The following is a 13,496-nucleotide window of genomic DNA, read 5'->3' as shown; positions in this document are numbered from 1 at the left end:
CGACGGATCTTTATGAAATTTTAATATGTTATGTAGACATGTTAGAAAAGCCCAAGTTTAAATTTGAAGTCTCTAAGTCAAAAATTGCGACCACAGGAGCCTTTTAAAGATTTATGGAGACCTGGAGGATCAGGACCTGGAGGATCATACCTGGAATCTGAAATTGACTTGAACACCTGTATTTCATATGAGGATATACTACTAGAGGATATTTTGGTAAAATAAAATGCTTTGTTTAAGTCAAAGAACTATTTTTGCTCTTTACCTGGATGACCCTGCCAGGTATGCTGGTATCCTGTGCCCGCTAGGATGGAGATATTAAAAAAATTCTTACTCTCAGTTATGTGTTATATTCATTATTCATACTTAAAAATTCACGCAGTTTGGGCTCTTTATCTTTCACACACAGAAAATGAGATAGAATAAACCGGAAGGGGGGGGCCTTCAACGCCCCCCCCCCCTTGACCCTTAAGGGTTAATGATCTTAAAAACCTAGAGTATCTGTGCTATGAAGAAATAAGGGCAAGCCCGCAATTAGACTTACGGCATACTAAAGTATCGGTCACTATCAACAATATATTCATCGCGGCTTAAATAAACCACCTAGCATCAGCCACACACAATTTAAGTAACTATCACCTTTAGCCACCAAATTTAAATTTAGCAACCCTAATCTCACTGATTACAGATTAAAAGGTTATACATTATATTTTAACCTTTCATCTAATTAACACCTCACATTTATTTTGTTACAATCTCATTAAATCCTACACCAGCAGACAATATATTTTTACTTGCATATACACAAAAAAATTAAATAAACACCCAAACTAAATTGAAATCTTAAACCTTTTTTTCTTATTTTCTATGCAGGCGAATTTGAAACCATCAAGCTACTTTTTTATGATTAGGTTAGGTTAGTGTGGTCAAGCGGTTAGGGGACTCAAAAAGACCTCCCCTGATGTGACTTTAGGATTTGGACTAATGGGTAAAATCTAAAAACTTTGCAATAAACAAACCTGTTGTATAATTTTACCTATTTTTTTTGAAAAGCATTGTCACCAATGATCTCGCAAGCAGGAATTCAGTGTATTACATATTTTATTACTAATAATAACCATGAAAATTATATTCTTTATGAGAACTAGTAATGATTTTTTTATTGATGATTTTACTGAAATGTCTACTTGATTTATAAAACAAAACATTTCTGGCGCTTCGCACAGTTTTTTACCCAAAACGTGTCCTAGTTTTATAATAATTTTAATATCTTTCTTTTTAACAGAGATTTATAAAAATTATACTTCAAATTATTCACTTAACAATTTGTCACATTTAAAATTTTGAAATCAATTAAATTTCACTAATTGTATTTTGTTGTAAATAGTGTGCCTAACCTGTTAATACTAAATATGATATAACGATTAAACATAAAACCTCCCTCACAGGTCACAAGTTTCATTTATCATGCAGAAACAACATTAAATTGTCATAATATTGTTTCCAATGATTATTGAAACTTGGAATATCCACCCTTGGGAGTCACCCTTGCTTAGCCTCATTTCTTAAAACTCCCTTTTCTTGGAGGAAAACAAGATATGTAACTTGAGACACCTCTTACTGGACCATGAGACTGAAAACTGTGAAATAACCTGGGTTGGGACCTGACCAATCAATAGTTCTGACTTTCATGGCAAAAAAGCAAAATGTATATTTTACTTTATTCATATTAAATTCTATGGTGAATTTTTAAAAGAAACAGGATTTTATGAATAATTCGTATTTGTGATATTAGCAAAGCTTTTGATAAAAAATAGCATCTTTCTTAGTTTTCAAACTCATATTTCAGTAACAGTGAAGAGGGAATTTTCAGTGCCTAGATTGGTTCCCTGCGTAGTTCCCTCCCTGACCCCTCGCTTCTTTTTCAGGGATAGGTATATGGTACAGAAAACTTTACTGAAAGTTTTAAAGACTATTTTCTAGATAAAAATTATTTTCAAAAGCTTATTGTAATTAACATAGTTAGAATTCTTTTTTTGCTGAGTTAGGGGAGGGATGATCAAAATCCTTATTTCAAAATAAATTGGGTTTCCTTCCTTTTTTCAACCTCCATGAAATTTTTCTGCATTCGACTAAATCAAAATTATGAATGAATAATGCAGAGAACTAATTTATCGAATGCGGCAAACTAGTTTTTCTACTGGTGCCAAATCCCTATCCATGTCAAATTCTACCTTAAAGCCGGTATACAATTTTCCCTTTAACTTAGGGCTTTGGGGAATTTCATATTAGCCAATTTTTTAGACCATACTGTTTCACTTTTGTGTTGTTTTTATATCAACACAAAAAATGTAGCCACATTGTCATTAGAGAAAAACCAAAGTTAATAAAAATTGGCTGTTACAGTTTTACAAAATGTCAGACAAAAAAAAAACATTGAGATCAAATGTTAACACACTGATCTTAAGTTTAACTGGGTATACGTCTGTGTCAATAAGACTAGATAAGACTAGTGGTAATAGCCATGGTTTGAAGCACACAATAAACAAAATACAAAAACAAAAAAAGTATATACAAAACAATTAGTTTTTTTTTATAAATAAAATAAATATCTATCTATCTGTCCTAATGACTGAAACTCCTGCTATTTTAGACAGATGCTTATTGTAACGATTCCTTTTACAATATATCTACTTTGTTCAGGAAGGGATGGGACATTGGGCTGTTTATTACACTAGTCCTTAAAGTTTTATGATAACGTATTATTATTCGTTAGCTTAAAAACTTTGGGGACTTTTATTGTATTTTGATTGGTTGTTTATTTAAGTTAAGTGTCCAAACGTTTCAAATATTAATCTACAGAAGTGTAATTTTAATTTTGTGTATCATCATTGGTGATGTACATTAATTTATGAGCCATTGTATTTTCCCTTTAGATCCTTGACTTTGTCCGTCTGTCTCTTAGGTGCGCTTAAAATGAAATTAGATTTATATAGAACAAATCTGATTTTCTTGGCTACAATCAAAGATAATTGTTTGGAATTTTCTTTGCTTATGAATACCTACTTTATATTTTTGGATTCGTCTGTCGGCTTAACCATGTTTTTTTTCAAATTATTTTAAAAATTGCAATGATTTTATCTCATATTTTCATTCTCAAAAAAACCCAGGAAATTTCAAGCTTTCAATCTCCCAGACAAAATACATCTTTTTTTTATTTTGATTGCAAGGATAAAAATAATTAGAGATTGTCATTTAATAAAACTTTAAATATATTTTTCATAAAATTATCGGTCATTTATTGTGAATAATTTTCATTTAAGTAACCTTGTTATGTAAACTCGTATAGTTCTTAAATTAAATATGATATAATAAAGAGGATAACCTAATATTTCCTTTCCAGATATCATAAAGTGGCAATTTCTCTTTTAAGTTAATTTATCTTACAGACTAATACAACAATCTTTCCCTAATTAAAGAATATAAATTGGTAGGTTTAATGCTAATATTTTAGGGGAGTGGGGAGCTTTATAAAAAGAGATTCTGTAGTGGGCAATAATGAGCAGCTAAACCTCCCCCCCCCCCCCCCTCCTCCTAATTTGAAAAAGTTAAATAAAGGGAATAAGGGGTTGTGAGGATCGGAATAAGTTAGCGCTGTAAAGTTAGGGCACTGGGTTAAACCTCCTGCAGGGGTAAGCAAAGCATTGAGAAAAGGTGGTATTATCAAAAACAAAAAAGTTTATGTCTTCTCCACACCCCCCCCCCCCCCTTTGCTGTAAAGATCGCTTTTTTTAGATTGTAATCAATATAAAGTAGCGTAACATCAATAATGTTTTATTGATTATACTCATTGCAAATTATTAACAAACTTATCATAATAAACAGTCATGGACGTGTGGATTGGAAATGAAATTGATCATCACCGTTTTAAACTTTAAACTTTAAAGTTCATAGTTTTAATAGTTTTTATATTGTGGGCGTGATAGGGGGTGCAAAATATAAATAGATTTTTGCTATCGTTCCTTCGCTCCCTGCAAAACTTTACATCATTCAAACACTTACAGAACAGAGGCAAGTAAAAGCAAAATACAGGCGATTACATCAATAGTAGCAAAGATCTTCAAAGATCAAAATTAATAGGTAAAAACATGAGAGAAGACGTTCAAAATTAAAGCTTGCTTGAAAAATAAAGATTGGTATTTAAAAAAAGGAAACGTATAGTGTGGATTTTTATGTAGGATATATTTAGATTACGTGAGAAATAGTAAGGATGCATAATTTAATTGAATGGCATGGTTTTATACCAATGCCCATTGAAATAAATTTGAAGTGTAATGAAGGTTTTGTTTTATTTTAAAGGTTAGTCTATCCTTATCAAAGTTCCAAATTGTGATTCTTTAAAACTTCAGGTTGGTTAACTTGAGAAATTTTAGATTCTTGCAGTTCTATATTACTATTCTGATTTAAGAAGCCCTGTTAATATTTGATAAAATACCTCCCTCCCCCTGACCAGACATTTGATTCAATAATTAGGTCAAAAATGTAAAAATTTTATTTCTGTGCTATGTAGAAACTAGACATAAATTACAGAGTACAGAACAAAACTTTTCTCTCAAATATTCCTCTAGCTATAGTAACAAAACTTTTAAGTAGTTTTTACAGGGATCAACAGCTGCTTATCTTAGATATGCGGCTGCAGATTATTTTTTATTTGCAGCTGGAAGTGAATAGATTTTAATTTTTGTAACAAAAATGGGACTAAAACAACTGCTGTTGTGCTTTAACAGTTTAAGCAATGAGCTGCTTCCATCTAAATTCTAGAGCCTTTTTAGGACAACAGGATTCAGATTACAAAAAAAATATTGTTCATTTAAATTGCAGATGCCTAGCCTTTGTATTTTAAGCTGACTTTCTTTCTTAATTTTTAAATATCATAAAATATAAACTTTGACTTCAGCTTTAGAATAAGAGAAAGTTTTCTTCTTAGAAAAAAATATTAAATGCGCATCAAGGGTATCCAAAAACTCTCTAGCCAGTTTGTTAGAAACGCAGTCTGTCAGAATCTTATCCTGACAAATTCTCAGTCTGCCAGAAACAGTATGTCAAACTCTAAGTCTGTCATATCCTTAGTCTGTCAGAATCTCAATCTGTCCGTCCGACTCTCAGTATGTCAGGATTTCAGTATGTCAGACTCTCAGTATGTCAGACTCTCAGTATGTCAGACTCTCAGTATGTCAAACTCTCTGTCTGTCAAACTCTCAGTATGTCAGACTCTCAGTATGTCAGACTCTCAGTATGTCAGACTCTCAGTATGTCAGACTCTCAGTATGTCAGACTCTCAGTATGTCAGACTTTCAGTATGTCAGACTCTCAGTATGTCAGACTCTCAGTATGTCAGACTCTCAGTATGTCAGACTCTCAGTATGTCAAACTCTCAGTATGTCAAACTCTTAGTCTGTCAAACTCTCAGTATGTCAGACTCTCAGTATTTCAAACTCTCTGTCTGTCAGATTCTCAGTCTGTCAGAATCTCTGTCTGTCAAACTCTCAGTCTGTCAGAATCTCATTCTGTCCGACACTTATTTTATCAGAATCTTAGTATGTCAGACTCTCAGTATGTCAGACTCTCAGTATGTCAGACTCTCAGTATGTCAGACTATCAGTATGTCAGACTCTCAGTATGTCAGACTCTCAGTATGCCAGACTCTCAGTATGTCAGACTCTCAGTATGTCAAACTCTCAGTATGTCAAACTCTTAGTCTGTCAAGCTCTCAGTATGTCAGACTCTCAGTATTTCAAACTCTCTGTCTGTCAGATTCTCAGTCTGTCAGAATCTCTGTCTGTCAAACACTCAGTCTGTCAGAATCTCATTCTGTCTGACACTTAGTTTATCAGAATCTTAGTCTGTCAGATCCTCAGTCAGTCAGACTCTCAGAATGGTTCAAATTTCCAAAGAGCTTCTAGTATACAACTTACTTTGTTTGCAAGTCCATGGGTCATGCAAAAAAAGACATATACTAGATATTTTTTATTACATTTCGTGATTTTTTATCATTCCTATTATCTTCTGCATATTCTAATGTCCTTTCTCTCATTCTTTTACTTTTTTATGAACACTGGCTATTTGCTTAATCTGTGTTTTTTTGTGCTTCGATACTTATGGGTGTTGACACTCTTGTTTTTTGCTCATTTCAAGAAACTAATCGAAAAGAAAATTGTATTCAGTAAAACTCGACTCTTCAGATTACTAGTTGTTTCGTAAAACATATTTTTATTTTGACCTTTTAGTAAAATGCATTTTTAAAGTATATAAAAAGGTAGTATTTTTCTTATAAAGCATGGATGCCAAGTTTAATTCGTAGAAAGGTATAAAAACTAAAAGAACCAAGAAGAAATAATCTTTACTTTCATTCTAGTTTATTTAAATAAGAGTTTCTAATACTTTAAATATATTTCACAAACGTTGTCATTTATTATTTAACTAACTTTACATCAAGACAAAGTTGAATAATATTGCACAATGAAAGTGAAGCAAATGACTAAATTGAAGAAAATATACAAAGTCTGTTTGGCTGTTTTGGTATTATCGAGGCTGTTGTAAAGTTTTATATGCCGGCACCCCCGTCTTTCTACCTGCCAACATTATTTTTGCATTTGATTCTAGGATTTCAATTTTATGCAGAAATTTATTATTTAAATGAAAAATAATAACCCTAAAGATTTCAAATATCTATTTAAATCAATGAAAACAGAGAAAGTATTTTTAATAGTAGCGGAGCTTTCAAAATGATTTGGACATACATCTAAAATATTGGTATGCCATTGCTTATATGGGGTCAAAAAGTGCAAATTAAAGTAGAATACATATTTATAAATTAATAGCAATACTTCAAAAGACAGAATGTTCAAAATTGAGAAGCTGCGTGATATGAACGGAAGCAAATTTTCTTTAACCCTTACAGATCGGGCCCCAATTCCCACCTTATCAGATCGGGTGGGGGGGGGGGGGGGGCTCTAAGAGCCCCCTCTCTATCTCGGGTCCTGTTACAGATAACGACGTAATTTTTTTTCTGGTGGTTCATGTGTATGTTTAGAGAAAATTACTTTTTTCTCAGAAGGTCATTGATTTCTAAGTATTCACCAAAAAAAATTTAGGTTTCTACCTTATACACAAAAGTCATAATGTAGAAATTAAGATTTATGTAGATTTTTTTCTAATTTTTGTGCTAACCAACCGACTTTGACCGGACACCACGACCGATACAGACCAGATATCCTAATAAAATCAACTCTTGCCGACGTATAAATACTGAACTAAAAAAGTCACAGCTCCCCATCTTACCTACAAAAAAAATGAGATTGAAAAAACTAGAGGGGGGGGGGCTCTTAGAGCACCCCCCCCCCCCGATCTGTGAGGGTTAAAATTAAAATATTATAGCATGTAAGGTAAAACGTTACAATTAAGAATAGAAAAACGATAATTCAATACAAAAAAAAAACATTAAATGTTAATTCATTAAATTGCAAACTTCATAAAATGCACTTATATAGAATGATTAATGATAAATAACTATTTCATGATAAAAATCATAATAAAATACATTTTAGTTTTTACTTTTTTTGTAGCGAAGCAGCCTAACACGTAACTCACTTATGTAACGAACCGTCTCGACTTACACAACAAACTTATTTTTCAATTCTATTTTCTAGCTACACCATTATTTTTTTTTATATTTGAATAATTTATTAAAAAGCTTCTTGTCCATGGAAAGTAATTAGCTTAGAATTTGTTAAAATTAAAAAAATACTTAAATCTAATTAATGTACTTCTAATGTACATCACTACTAAATTACATCTATATTATTGTATGATTATTCCTTGTCTTTTATGTATAAACTTTAAAAATCTCAATGAAATGAACATAATTGTTTTACTACTGATATCTCCAACTATTTAAGGTTATTTATAAATAGTAAACTATACTTTAAACAATTTAGCTGCACAGTAGTAATTTGGTTCTGGCTATTTTCCCTATTATCGAATGGAGGACTATAGATTCATAGAAACCAAATTCCCCATCACTTATTTTCATTTAAGGCTAATAATTGCAGAAATTGCATTAATCTCATTATTTTTTAGTCTGTAGCTGAAGATCTCAATGGCAGCTAAAGCGATTGGGTTCTCTATTTTGGGTAAGCTTCTGCTAGGTCCTATAATGGTTTTAAGATTTAAGTGTTGGGGTGGTTTTAAGGTATTTTTCTAGCCCCGCTGCCTCTTAGAATACTGATCCCTTTGATGCTTCGGACGTATCCGCTAGGTTGTGTATAAAGGACATTTGGATTTATACATCACTAATAACAAAAAAATGAATGAGGCTTCCTGGAAAATATGTAATTCATTTTAATTTCAAAAAGTCTGAATTTAGAATAAGGGTGTTGAAGAGGATTATCAATTATTTCACTTGCGTTTTGATGTGTTTAGCCTGTTTTGTTTTAAACACGCCTTTATTTAATGATTTTATTGTAAAATTAGGCCAGACTCAGTCTTTATTATCCATCTTTATTTCTACAAACAACGACAATTACCTTTTAGAAGTAAAGCTACTTTGGTATTAGGTTCTGTCTGTATGACATATAACTAATCTTAGATGTAAGCCCTTTATTCCATTAAAAGTTAGCAGATAAATAGCAAAATTTAGAAAATACAAATTAAGAGAAGTATAATTTTTTTGTCGGTTGCCCTATAATTGTAATTAAAACAGGTATCTTATCCTTATGGGTTATGACAATGGACGATAAATTGATGTACACCCCAAACTATAATGATAACAATTTTCATTTCTGTACAGATCAAAATTATTGAATGAAAAGTTTAGCCAACGCTTGTTTGTATAACCCAATCCTAAAAGTCCCCAATGTTTTTGAGCAAACGAATTAGATAACGCGTTTATAAAATGGGGGGAAAATATAACTCACAGTTAGCTGTCCCCGCTTTTCTTGATTTATATTAAATGATTTATACAGAAAAAGACGAAATCAAGACAAATTTAATAATGATATAAAACAGATAATTAAAAGAATAATTGGCAGGAAACTCAACATGAGTCAACTACAGGGACAAGTATACCCGCCAATAAAAAAAAGAACGGAATTTCCTGTTATTACATCAAGCATTTTGTTGGCATAAAACATCTAAGTTTTTATCGATAAAATAGAAATAAATAAAGGTGATCACTGATGACATTTAATAGGTAATGAAAAGATCTTTTTAAAATTAATAATATATCGAAAAAAATATGTCTCAGAGACTGAGATGTAAAGGATTCACTTTCATTAATCTTTGTTTTAAATTAAGAAGAGATAAGTTGTATATTCTCTTGCAAAATAACCTGAAACTTGCCACTAACCAATACCGTGCTTCCATAAAGATTATTGTACTTTGATTTTTGTTGTTTATGCGATATTTTTGGACATACATACAATCACTTGAATATTTTAGATAATATTCGTTCAGTTCCATGAAAAACCAACGAGCGTAAATTCTAGATTGAGCTATGCTATACATACTATAATTTTCTATTTTTAAAAGCGAAGCTTTTCTATATTTAGGGTCGGTCCTTACGTCCGTACGTCAGTAACGGATAGCTTTTTTCGTTAATTTAGGCATGTTAGAATTGTCCTATCGATTTCAAATTTTGCATGGTGATTCCTTTAATAGTTAGGTACGATTTAGAAAGCGTAGCAACTCTATATAATCATTACCAAAATGTCCGTACGTCCGTTTTAAACATGTTGATTTTTTTACTTTTTTAACAACAAATTTTTATGTGATCAAATCATCCGATTGATCTGATTTTTGGTATATTGATTCCTGGGAGAACAAAGTATAATGTTATAAGCGAAGCAACTCTATAATCAGGTCCTAAAAATGTAGGTATGTCCATAAACATTATCCTGTATAAAGCATTTTTTTAACAAATTTACTTAGAATTTTGCTTCGACTCTTATATATTTATATTTATATTATTTAGTTCTGACAATATATAAGTGTTCATGTCCGTTTGTCCTACCGTTTCAGTGTTTCGCTTTTATGGATGTTGTCATCCTTGTTTTTATTTACATTTTTGTGCAGTATAAAGATAAAGGATAAAGTAAACTGATTTTTTAAACGATAAAATCTAGGAAGCATAAGATTTTAAACCCCAACGACAGAAGGGAAATTGCCTTAACCATATAATCACATTGGAAGTTTAAAATGAGTAAAAATCAGACTTATAATACTATGAATGCAACATGAATGTGCAAAAATATAGATTACGTCAAGTCTGCACATAAATTCGCATGACAGACTGAATAACATAAATTCCTGCAAAATTCGTCTTCAATTATATTCAAACAAATTTTGAATTTCATTAAATTTTTACATGATTTAAATCAGAAAGATTTTGTCCTTAAGTAGTGCAAAATCAGCAAACAAATGAATAAAATGCAAAATAATAAAACAGAGAAAATGAAGTAAAACGAAACATTCGTAAAACATAATAATAAACATTAGAAACAAAAATAGCATACACTTTTTTTATTTGCGTTTTTGTTTGGGCTACACTTTTTCTTTACCTTTCAGTGTTTAATATAATCTTGCGCTCACTGTGCATTTGAATTGCATCTTTAATTTGCGAAGAATCGACGGTATAAAGTGCATAGACGCTCGGACAAATCTTTATTATAGAGTAGCTGCGCTTAAAAAGTTATATTAAATTATTTTAGAGAATTCATTTTAAATATTTATCATGAAATACTTTATAGGAATATACTTATCTTTTAAGAATTAATCATAGAATAGCTTTGTTTTTAAATCATCATAGAAGTCACAATTTTAATCTTTAATCAACAAAAGCTAAAAGATTTTCATTTCCAAAATACGTGTGGAATTTAATGTAATGGTTATAGAGGAGCTATGATTGTAAGTTAACATTAACCAAAATCAAAGAAATCTTGATAACATGCACTTATTTATAGAATCAAAGCTAACCTTACGAACATATTCAAATGTAGAATAGAATATATATTTTTTAATATTTAACCACTAACAAAAAAATGTCCATGCCTTTGCTAGGCCTTTTTGGCACTCTTTTTATGTTATACTGTAATTACTGACAACTTTTTATTGCTCACTATCAGGACCAATACTATACTAACTTATAAAAAAAATTGCATGAAGGGATTTTTAGTAGAAATCAATTTCTTAAATACTTTTTTTATGTTTTTCTTTCCTTTATAAAATTTATTTGATATGTATATAGAAATAATAATTAATATTGTGTTATTTAACCCTGTTACTCGTAGTTGTATTTGATGTTATAAGGGAGTTGCTCGTTTTAAAATCTAGTAAATTTGTCATGAATGCGCTTAGAAGCTCAGGGACAGGGATATGACACACACAACAAATATTATTTTTCCTACATTTTTTCAGGCAGTCGGAAAAGGTTCTTATTTTATTAGCCAACGATATAAGCGAAAATTTCATTACATTTAAAGTTTATAATAGTTCCTAAATCAATAAAAAAAGGTAAACTTATTAGTTGTATGTTCTCATGATTTCTTTAATATTGTAGTTTTTAATAAAAATGTTTATACTATGATCTAGAGATTATTTGAATTAAGTTTTAAAGCTTTGTCACAATTTTCTAAACTAATCACATTTACAGCGTGCTATTAAAGTATAAGAATTAGAAAAAAACATTGCTTAGGTCTTAAAATAATGATTTTTATATTAGTGGAAAAATTATAATAGGCGATGTTAGTTTTATTTTATGTGCTATAACCATCTCCCTGACTAGATGTGAGTGAGTTTGTAATAGTAATGTCACATTTCATTGATTTTACTTATTTCTAACTAATTATTGTCTAATTATTGCCCGTAAACAAAATCCATGGCTTATATAGTATCTTGCGAGCCATCAGAAGCCATCACCCCCCCCCCCTCTCCTTCAACCACTCTTAATTATAGTTTTCTTTTGTTTATTTTAATTAAAGTTAGGTTATAGATAATATTTAGCATAGCCCCGCAAGTCATACAAAACAAAGATCTACTGTGCCAGGAGAATGGTTATAGCATGCCAAAAAATGGGTATTTTATAACCATCCTTTTACCCTAATTTTCGAGTATAAGATTAAGGCGAAGCAACTGGCATGATGAATTAATTTCTATTTTGTAAAAATACAAAATGTTTTTTGTTTCTAAAGAAATACAAATATCTTCAAAGCATTTTGTTTAAGCAATCGCAAATCGAATTACAAGAATTAAAATTTTATTATTTGAATTGTTATGGAGAACCAAATACAAGTAAGGATGAAAACATCCTTATATAGCGCAAAAAAAAATTTCAAACAATATTAACGGATGACCAAATGATTTTTTATGGATAAGTTGATTAATTAATATATTAATAAGGAAGGGTGTTTCTGTACTCGCAATGAACATGGAGGGAAAGCACCGAAGACGGGAACCACTTTCTGGAGCCCTTAGAGTTGAGTATACGAATCCAAAATTGAGTAAACACTGTGGAAATACAGAGAATGAAGAGAAAACTCTCTCAAGAGAATTATTATATAGAATTTTTAAAAAATACATAAAATCGTAAGAAGAACACCAATTACCCCACCACCCGGTGACCTTGTTCTTGTAATGTTTCTTTCATTAGGTTATAAATCTCTTGTAGTGTTATTTTGTAAGCATATGACTGTCGGCACATGTCATAAAAATAATGACAAGTCGATAATGATTCAGCTTTGACCACTCCTATTCAGATGCATACATTCACAAAAACCATCGGAATAATTTACGCCAACAAAATATTTCAAGATTTGATAAGCCCTGCTAGGGTCCTACAGGGCTAATGACTCATTGGGTTAGGAACCACGTAGGATCTTAGCTCTTGGAATACTAAATAAATTGAAAATAAGGTAGGGTTGTAGTATAAGTGGACTAAAGCTTTAATAAAAGGATTATACCACAATTTTTAATGAACTCTCTAGAGCAAACAAAATGTATAAAAACTCTCAACACAACTCAAAAATCATCAGTTGAATCCTTCATTCTAAAAATTATGTTTTTTTTTATATTTGACTTAAATCTTTTCAAAAAGGGACTTAACAATTTTGCCTCTTACTTTACATTAGTTAAAAAATTACTTAAATGTTTCTTATATTTTATAGAATAGCATGCTGTAATTGATGAATGAATAAAATAATGTAGAAACAAAAGAAAAATCTCTTTGACTAAAAAGTTTTGATTGATGGAAAAGTATGAGTCGAAATATTCCTTTTTCATTTTAGTAAGTTTTTTTTCATGATCTACTTTCTTCATGTGACGAACAAATTTGAAGAAAAAAAAACATAAATGTAAATAAATAACTGATACATCCAAGAGTAGAAATTTGCGCATATCCTTAAATAAAAGTCCTGGATTTATCTTTTTTTGAGGGTGATGGTTCC

Source organism: Acartia tonsa, chromosome 12 (genome assembly GCF_053477335.1).
Source record: "Acartia tonsa isolate MP-2025a chromosome 12, ASM5347733v1, whole genome shotgun sequence".
In the NCBI taxonomy this organism is placed as follows: Eukaryota; Metazoa; Arthropoda; class Copepoda; order Calanoida; family Acartiidae; genus Acartia; species Acartia tonsa.
This window is presented reverse-complemented; position numbering follows the sequence as displayed.